The sequence below is a fragment of the Xenopus laevis genome, chromosome 6L, assembly GCF_017654675.1.
Source record: "Xenopus laevis strain J_2021 chromosome 6L, Xenopus_laevis_v10.1, whole genome shotgun sequence".
NCBI lineage: Eukaryota > Metazoa > Chordata > Amphibia > Anura > Pipidae > Xenopus > Xenopus laevis.
The window spans coordinates 91,907,469-91,916,262 of NC_054381.1; positions in this window are offsets into that span (position 1 = coordinate 91,907,469).

Consider the following 8,794-nt stretch of genomic DNA (forward strand, 5'->3'; position numbering starts at 1 on the left):
CTTTGATATTATGTCTATCCAAGAAATCTTCCAAGCTATTCTTAAAGGCATTAACTGAATCAGCCATCACAACATCACCCGGCAGTACATTCCACAACCTCACTGTCCTGACTGTGAAGAACCCCCTACGTTGCTTCAAATGAAAGTTCTTTTCTTCTAGTCTAAAGGGGTGGCCTCTGGTACGGTGATTCTCTTTATGGGTAAAAAGGTCCCCTGCTATTTGCTATAATGTCCTCTAATGTACTTGTAAAGTGTAATCATGTCCCCTCGCAAGCGCCTTTTTTCTAGAAAAAACACCCCCAACCTTGACAGTCTACCCTCATAATTTAAGTCTTCCATCCCTCTAACCAATTTAGTTGCACGTCTCTGCACTCTCTTCAGCAATTCATAAAATCAGGCTCTAGGCCAGTGATCCCCAACCAGTGGCTTGCTAGCAACATGTTGCTCACCAACCCCTTGGATGTTGCTCCCAGTGGCCTCAAAGCAGGTGCTTATTTTTGAATTCCAGACTTGGAGGCAAGTTTTGGTTGTATAAAAAACAGGTGTACTGCCTCTTTAATTGTGCCAGTCCACATAAGTGCCATCAATAGTCAATAACAACCCATAATTGCCAACTCCAGTAACTTTTTGTTTACATGTTTTGCTCCTTTTTTAAATTTGAATGTAGCTCACAGCTAAAAAAAAGGTTGGGGATCTCTCGTCTAGGCAAAGTTCAAAAGGTGTATGTACAGGCACAAGAACCTTTGTAAAAATCATGGAAGTACGCACTTTTTCACAGATTGTGTGCTTTGCTGCTGTGCTTGCATTTGTAAATAATCCATTTTGAATTTGATTTAAATGTAATCTTGCAAAGGAAATAATCTTGTCCAACTAATTGGGAAAAAAATAATTTGTGAGCTTTTGGTAGAATGTAATATGGAAATCATATAAAAGCTTGCTCAGTTAACAAGATATATAGACTAAGAAGTATCTACTTGAAGTTATAGAACCTTTGAAGACATGCAAATGTAGCACACTTTGCACCACTTTGTCAGAAGTCAATTCACGCTTATTCATGAAAATGCAAAGTTATGCCTCAGCAGAAGTAAGGCATCGAATAGTGATGGTGCAAATTCGTGACGAATTCCTGCAATTCACGAGACCACAGAGAAAATTCGCTGGCGTCAAAAAAAATGGACACTGGTGTCAAAAATGAGACGCCGGCGCCGTTTCGCAAATTTTTGTCGTTTAGTGAATTTCCTTGGAAATTTGCAAATTTTTCGGTGAAACACCCCAAATTCGCCCATCACTACCAGCGAAGTTTCACCAGCATCAGTATTTCATAGCAAACTTTTGCTAGCGTCCATTTCTGCCTGGTGAAAAAAATTCACCTGCCAAAAGGGCGCAAAACTTATCGCTGAGCTCTTTCGTAGTGAATTGTCCTCTACGCCTGTAATTAATTTGACGATGTCCCTGTATTTCTGGTGAATTTTCTCTTGTGACGACCTCTTCGCCCTTTAGTAAATTTGCCCCTATGTATAAGAAAGACTATACTCCAAAAAAGTCCAATTGAAACTTGTATAGAGAAAACATGTTTTGTATTATATTGTGCAAAAGTCAAAAATCATCTGCAATTGGCCATTTTTATGCACTTTGTACACTTCCATCTTCAGCTATCCCACTGAAAACAGTAACTTGCTGCATTCACACGTCATTCAGATGTTCAAGCTAGGGAATCGGCAGAGGAAGAAGTTTGCAATGGGACCATGTCCTTACTGCCTGCCTTATGCATTAAGGACAGGGTTGGCCTGCTCCCCCCTATTCTTTTATACGGCATGAGTGCGCAATGCAGCTTAGCAAAGGGAAGAAGTGCTCTTATGCACATTAATGATATTACACTTCTTCTCCAGTCCTTGTATATGACTACAAAAGTTTATTTTTAAAGGTGCATAAGAATGATTAGACATAAAAAGAATCTATCATAAAATGTCCTACTATTCATTTGAATAGGAAATAGGAGGCCTGTAAGTCTTTTTGATTCTACATAATTCTGCTGCTTGAAAATATAGCACTTGGTATTAGGTCTCATGGGTTTCACAAATCTTTCAGGTGTCATCACCTCTAGCAACCGATCAGTAGGTAGAATATACTGGGCAAACACTGTATTGTTTGCCATAGGTTGCTGCACTTGATCAAACGTTGAACCTTTTTATGGGAGTATGTAGTAAGCATCACACATATGTTTTATGTTCGGTCTGAAGAAAAACACACAATAAGAATTTCTAAGGCCTGTTCAATGACAATGTTGAGTAGACTGAAAAATAAAGGGGGAGATTTAATAATTTTTATAATTCGTTTGGAATTCTGTTGCTGGTTTTCACTAGTGACAAAAATTACTGAATGCCTCGCACCTGTTTGGTTATTTGTGCATTTGTGAATTGTGCAAGGTACCCATAGACTCTAATAGTAAAGCAATGCTTGAGAATTCTTGAGTAAGTGGAGTGCTAGATTTCCATTCAAACAAGTGCTTATGTACCCATTGGTTTAAATGCATCCTGGCAAGTTTGAGATTCCTGTTTTTTGGTTTTTTTTAGTCCGCAAAAAGAGGCAAAAGTTCTGCTCTGCGGGGAGAAAAGTGTATTTTTTCACCAAGATTTAATTCAAATTTCACCTCAACATTTGATAAATCCATACAATTAATACTGATTAGAGGAAATCCTTACTGGTCTGTTGTTTGAAAGCCAACATCTGATTGAATGCTGCAGTTCATTAAACATTATTAAGCTTTATTGGAGTCAAAATAATTCTATTGGGTTTAATTGATGTTTACATTATTTTGTAGTAGACCTAAGTATGGGAATCCACATAAGATCCCTTAACCGGAAAGCCCAAAGTCTCAAACATTCAGATACCTGTGCAGTTATGAGCATTTTAAAATGCAACAGGTGAGGAAGTATTAGCTGTAAATTGTTCAAATATCAGAAAATCTGGTTGGTGGATGTACACAAAAGCCTGTTATATGAGATTAAAAATAGAGTAAAGAGAGAAACAGCACTAAATGATATAGATCATAATATGTGTGATAAATTAATTTAAAAAATTACCAAAACACCACATTATAATAGTAAAGGACCTGATGACCAATCTTCAATCCCAAAACTGACTAATCATGCAAATAACTGTAATGTGTTCTGCGTGGTCGAACATGTTCTTTGACTGGAAACTAACCCAATCATGTGAGCTTAAATGTATATTATTAGCTGTTGGGGAATTTACTTTGGTTTGTACCAAATTATCATGAATAAAGATTATTTATCAGGCATGTGCTGTAAGATTAATGAACATTCAGTCATTGGGTTCTTGTTTTGTAGAGGAGATATATCCTATGGAAATACATTACCATCAGTGTCCTGCACTGAGGAATGTGAGATCTTATAAAACTCACTCACTGCACTCCTAGCCTTCCAAAGTAACAGCACTAAATCACTTACAGCTCCCAGCATCCCTTCAAGGATAAGTAAACCTTTAAAATAAGTGAATGTATAATTGATAATGGTGCTATTCTAATACATTTTGCAATGTATATTCATTATTTATTTTGTTCTTATTCCAAGATATTAAGAGATACAAGTACTGTTAATATAAATTAACTTTATTACAACAGCGCCACCTGCTGTTCAGTGTCTGACCAGTCTGACCACTGGTATATATTTTCATCACCACTCCAAGCAAGACCCAGAAAGTTAAAGGGGAAAGTCAAAGGGATCCTGTCATCGGAAAACATGTTTTTTTTCAAAACACATCAGTTAATAGTGCTACTCCAGCAGAATTCTGCACTGAAATCCATTTATTAAAAGAGCAAACAGATTTTTTTATATTAAATTTTGAAATCTGACATAGGGCTAGACATTTTGCCAATTTCCCAGCTGCCCCTGGTCATGTGACTTGTGCCTGCACTTTAGGAGAGAAATGCTTTTTGGCAGGCTGCTGTTTTTCCTTCTCAATGTACAGTAAGTGAATGTGTCTCAGTGAGACATGGGTTTTTACTATTGAGTGTTGTTCTTAGATCTACCAGGCAGCTGTTATCTTGTGTTAGGGAGCTGTTATCTGGTTACCTTCCCATTGGGAAATTGATAATATGTCTAGCCCCATGTCAGATTTCAAAATTGAATATAAAAAAATCTGTTTGCTCTTTTGAGAAATGGATTTCAGTGCAGAATTCTGCTGGAGCAGCACTATTAACTGATTCATTTTGGAAAAAAAATTTTTTTCCCAAGACAGTATCCCTTTAACTTTCATGAACTTTTGGTATGTTACAGGCCAGTCATAACAAAGTTTTAAGATGATTTTCATTATTTATTTATTTAATGTTTTTTAATTACCAATTCTGGATTTTTCAAGCCTTCAACTGAAAATGTTAATAAAAAATGAAGAGGGAGAATTCACTGCTCTTCATTTCTATGGATTATAAGGGCTTATATATCAAAGGGAGAACTGTTACTCTCACTATGACCCAAAAATCTAATAAAAACTAAACAGGCAACCACAAAATTTCAGACTGTTGTGAACTCTAGTTTCACTTTTTGATAAATATGACTCAAACATTAATTTTTAGGTGGACAACCCCTTCCATTGGCAGGAGAGTTAAACATAGGGCAGGTCATCACATTTCTCCAACCTGTTCGAAACTTGGAAAAGCATGACAGAGAAACTACTATATCCACATTAACAAAGGCTTGAGATTGGGGGGGGGGGGGTCCCAGGCTACTATTTCATTGTCTTTTACTCACTGTTCTACTAAACAGAGTAGGAACTAAGGAGAGACCATCTACCAAAATAAGCGCCATGGCAGAACATAGCAGATCTTGTTGATCCTAGGTTTAATAGCATAAAGAAGCAGACATAAGGGAGGATTTATTACGAACATACCATAATATGGACTGGTGCAGTACAGTGAAGTACAGTTGCCAGTTAGAACCGAATCCGATCAGAAATTAGTTTTGACAGTCAGCTATAAAATGTAAGATCTTATTGGTTGCTATAGGTAACTGCACTAATGCAATTTGTGCAATTACAGTGACATGTAATTAAACTTTTAAAATTCTTGCTGGATTAACTGGCTGTGAAAAGTTATTTCCCAGGATACATCTGCTCTGAAGAAAGATGAGAGGTGGTCTACAAAATCCTGCACACATTACATTGTACAATAATTTTAGCTCCTAAAATGTACCAGCATGGTTTTAAGCGTAATAGATCTTGCCAGACAAACTTAATTTCTTTTAATGAGAAGGTAAGTAGAGACCTCGATTCTGGGATGGCAGTGAATGTGATTTACTTAGACTTTGCTAAAGCATTTGATACAGTGCCACACTGAAGGTTACTGGTTAAATTAAGGAATGTTGGCCTGGAACATAGTATTTGTACCTGGATAGAGAACTGGCTAAAAGATAGACTACAAAGAGTGGTGGTAAATGGAACATTTTCTAATTGGACCAGTGTTGTTAGTGGAGTACCTCAGGGCTCTGTACTAGGTCCCTTGCTTTTCTACTTGTTTATTAATGACCTGGAGGTGGGCATTGAAAGTACTGTTTCTATTTTTGCAGATGATACTAAATTGTGCAGAACTATAGGTTCCATGCAGGATGCTGCCACTTTGCAGAGTAATTTGTCTAAGTTGGAAAACTGGGCAGCAAACTGGAAAATGAGGTTCAATGTTGATAAATGCAAGGTTATGCACTTTGGCAAAAATAATATAAATTCAAGTTATACACTAAATGGCAGTGAGTTGGGAGTTTCCTTAAATGAGAAGGATCTGGGGGTTTTTGTAGATAACAAGTTGTCTAATTCTGGGCAGTGTCATTCTGTGGCTACTAAAGCAAATAAAGTTCTGTCTTGCATAAAAAAAGGGCATTAACTCAAGGGATGAAAACATAATTATGCCTCCTTATAGGTCCCTGGTAAGGCCTCATCTGGAGTATGCAGTGCAGTTTTGGACTCCAGTCCTTAAGAGGGATATAAATGAGCTGGAGAGAGTGTAGAGACTTGCAACTAAATTGGTTAGAGGGACGGAAGACTTAAATTATGAGGGTAGACTGTCAAGGTTGGGGTTGTTTTCTCTGGAAAAAAGGCGCTTGCAAGGGGACATGATTACACTTTACAAGTACATTAGAGGACATTAAAGACAAATAGCAGGGGACCTTTTTACCCATAAAGAGGATCACCGTACCAGAGGACACCCCTTTAGACTAGAAGAAAAGAACTTTCATTTGAAGCAACGTAGGGGGTTCTTCACAGTCAGGACAGTGAGGTTGTGGAATGCACTGCCGGGTGATGTTGTGATGGCTGATTCAGTTAATGCCTTTAAGAATGGCTTGGATGATTTTTTGGACAGACATAATATCAAAGGCTATTGTGATACTAAACTCTATAGTTGGTATATATATGGGTATATAGAATTTATGTGAAAGTATGGAGGGGTGTGTGTATGGATGCTGGGTTTTCATTTGGAGGGGTTGAACTTGATGGACTTTGTCTTTTTTCAACCCAATTTAACTATGTAACTAACTATGTAACTATGTACCAAAATGACATATTTATGATATATTTATTTAGCACCAATGCTGAAATTTATAGTGAATTAAAATGTATCAGGCAAATACAGGTAATGACCAGGGATCAGGTATGTACTGTAAGTACTGTATAGTATATTACCATATTATTTGAAAGTTTGTCTATTTTATTACTTGTAATTAATTGCAATTGTATGTTCATTTTTTTACAGGCAGTTGTGTGAACTATTAGTATATTTATATTTATGTTACAAAGCTATTTTTGAAGCTTCTAATCACATGATATTGAAACAGCTGATAGTTGCCATATATAGGTGGGTTAAAAGATTTCGTTGCATTTGAAGAAAAGGAATATTGCTGCAAATAATCCTATGTAGTGGTAAGTTTGCTTGTGTGTTTACTACTTAATTACTGTAAGTTCTTTGACCACAATAATAAGACAGCTTGTGGTGAGGTAGGCAGTAAGGAACCCTACAGCCCTCTACTGCAAAAAGCTTTTTGAAAGAGAAGGTTCACATGCATCCTGCTTTACCCAAAGAACTGCACTAAACTAAGAACATGAGAGAATTGAAGAACTGTATCTGTAGGCTAGACTAGACTGCAAGTTGGGTGCCATGGCTGTGAATGTGTGCTATTGTTTTAGAGCATCAGGAAACCTTCTTAGCAAGAGATATATGCAGATCCACAGTGAGAATATTTAACTGAGGGTTATCCTCATGTTCTGGTTCTGATAAGGCAGTGATATGAGTATATCAGGATATATGTGTATATTAGCTGTTGTATTGTTAGCACATTATAGGCAGAAGGGTAAGAATAAAGCAAAATTATTAGGTGTATCCTTTATATGAGTGATTTGCATTCCCTATTGAAAAACAGAAAAAAACAAGGTTTGCAGAAGTGCTGTATGCAAATAAACAAACTGAGCTATAATTATCTCTAATCAATGCAATCTAAAGAATGGTTAGGAAGAGTGATCTACAGTTATTGTTGAGCTGTAATTACATTGAACTTTTCATCATTATCTCAACTTTTTGTAGGTGACATGCAGATGAAAATGCCCTTAATACTTTTTTTTTTTGCTGGGGATGGAAATTAGACGTTGATCTTTCCCCTAGAGACAGGTGCTAGAGAAGTGACTCGTGCATCAGTAGAGAACAGCTCTGGGTTAACGGTGCATGTAGTGCATCGTTTATTAGCAGAAGTAGGGGTAATACACTTACCTCTTCAATCATATGGCAGATTTTATAGAAAAGAAAAACAGGGAGGCTAATGGGGTTTATCATTTTGCATGGTTTTGCAGGTTTTTATAGTGAACTTGTATGACAAAATATTACATACTCTTTTACCGCAAGAATGCAATCCCATAAAAACAGTTGTTTACATGACATCTCTGAGAATTTATCAGAAGGGCAAGGTGCCTACCGTATCAGTAAGACCACATGAAAGTGATTGCCCCTACATTCACACTGCAGTACATACAGTATTAGGGTATTTTAATAAATGGTCCCTAATAGCTGGACACAGTGGTTAAACCTATAAAGGTAAATGCAGTAAAGTTGCAGCATAAGCACTGCCCTCGTTAAACAACAAGTTTTACATGCCCTGTGAGTAGCATGTTATTAAGAACTGATGGGATTTATAGTGGGGAAAATAAGTTTAAGTAGAGATTTATAGCTCATTTCATTCTGAATTAAATGTCAATATTTTACTAATGAACTTATTTTAAAACAGCCATAACTTGATTTTCTGGCTATAAAAAAAAACAAAACGTTGGAACAGTTGCCACTCAAATGAACGGACAAAGTAGGCGCCACTTCCAAATGTGTTGTAAGCATGATTCAATGAGAAAGGAGAAAACAGAGCGTTTTTCACCATCAGACACACCCTCCCAACGAATAACCACCTTCCTAACTGCTCATTCAGGTTCAAAGCTGCAATTTCTGCAATTTTGCACGGAAGCTTTTTCAGCAGAACAAATCAGAGTGGCTTAATGCAATATTATATTTTTGGTGGGGGATGCCAACTGTGAAAATCTCTCAAGTTTTGCCTATGTGTTTGGTGTTATAATAAAAAATTTATGTGCATGAAACTATAGCACAATATGATTTGCAAGAGGAAGACAACTGCCCTGGATTTCTGTCCCCTTTATACTAAGTTTAAACTGTTACCCAGGGTGTTTCAATAATAGTGATATTTTTACAAAGAGGGGAAGGCTTGGCAGTGCTTAACCAATGTATGGTTGCTTT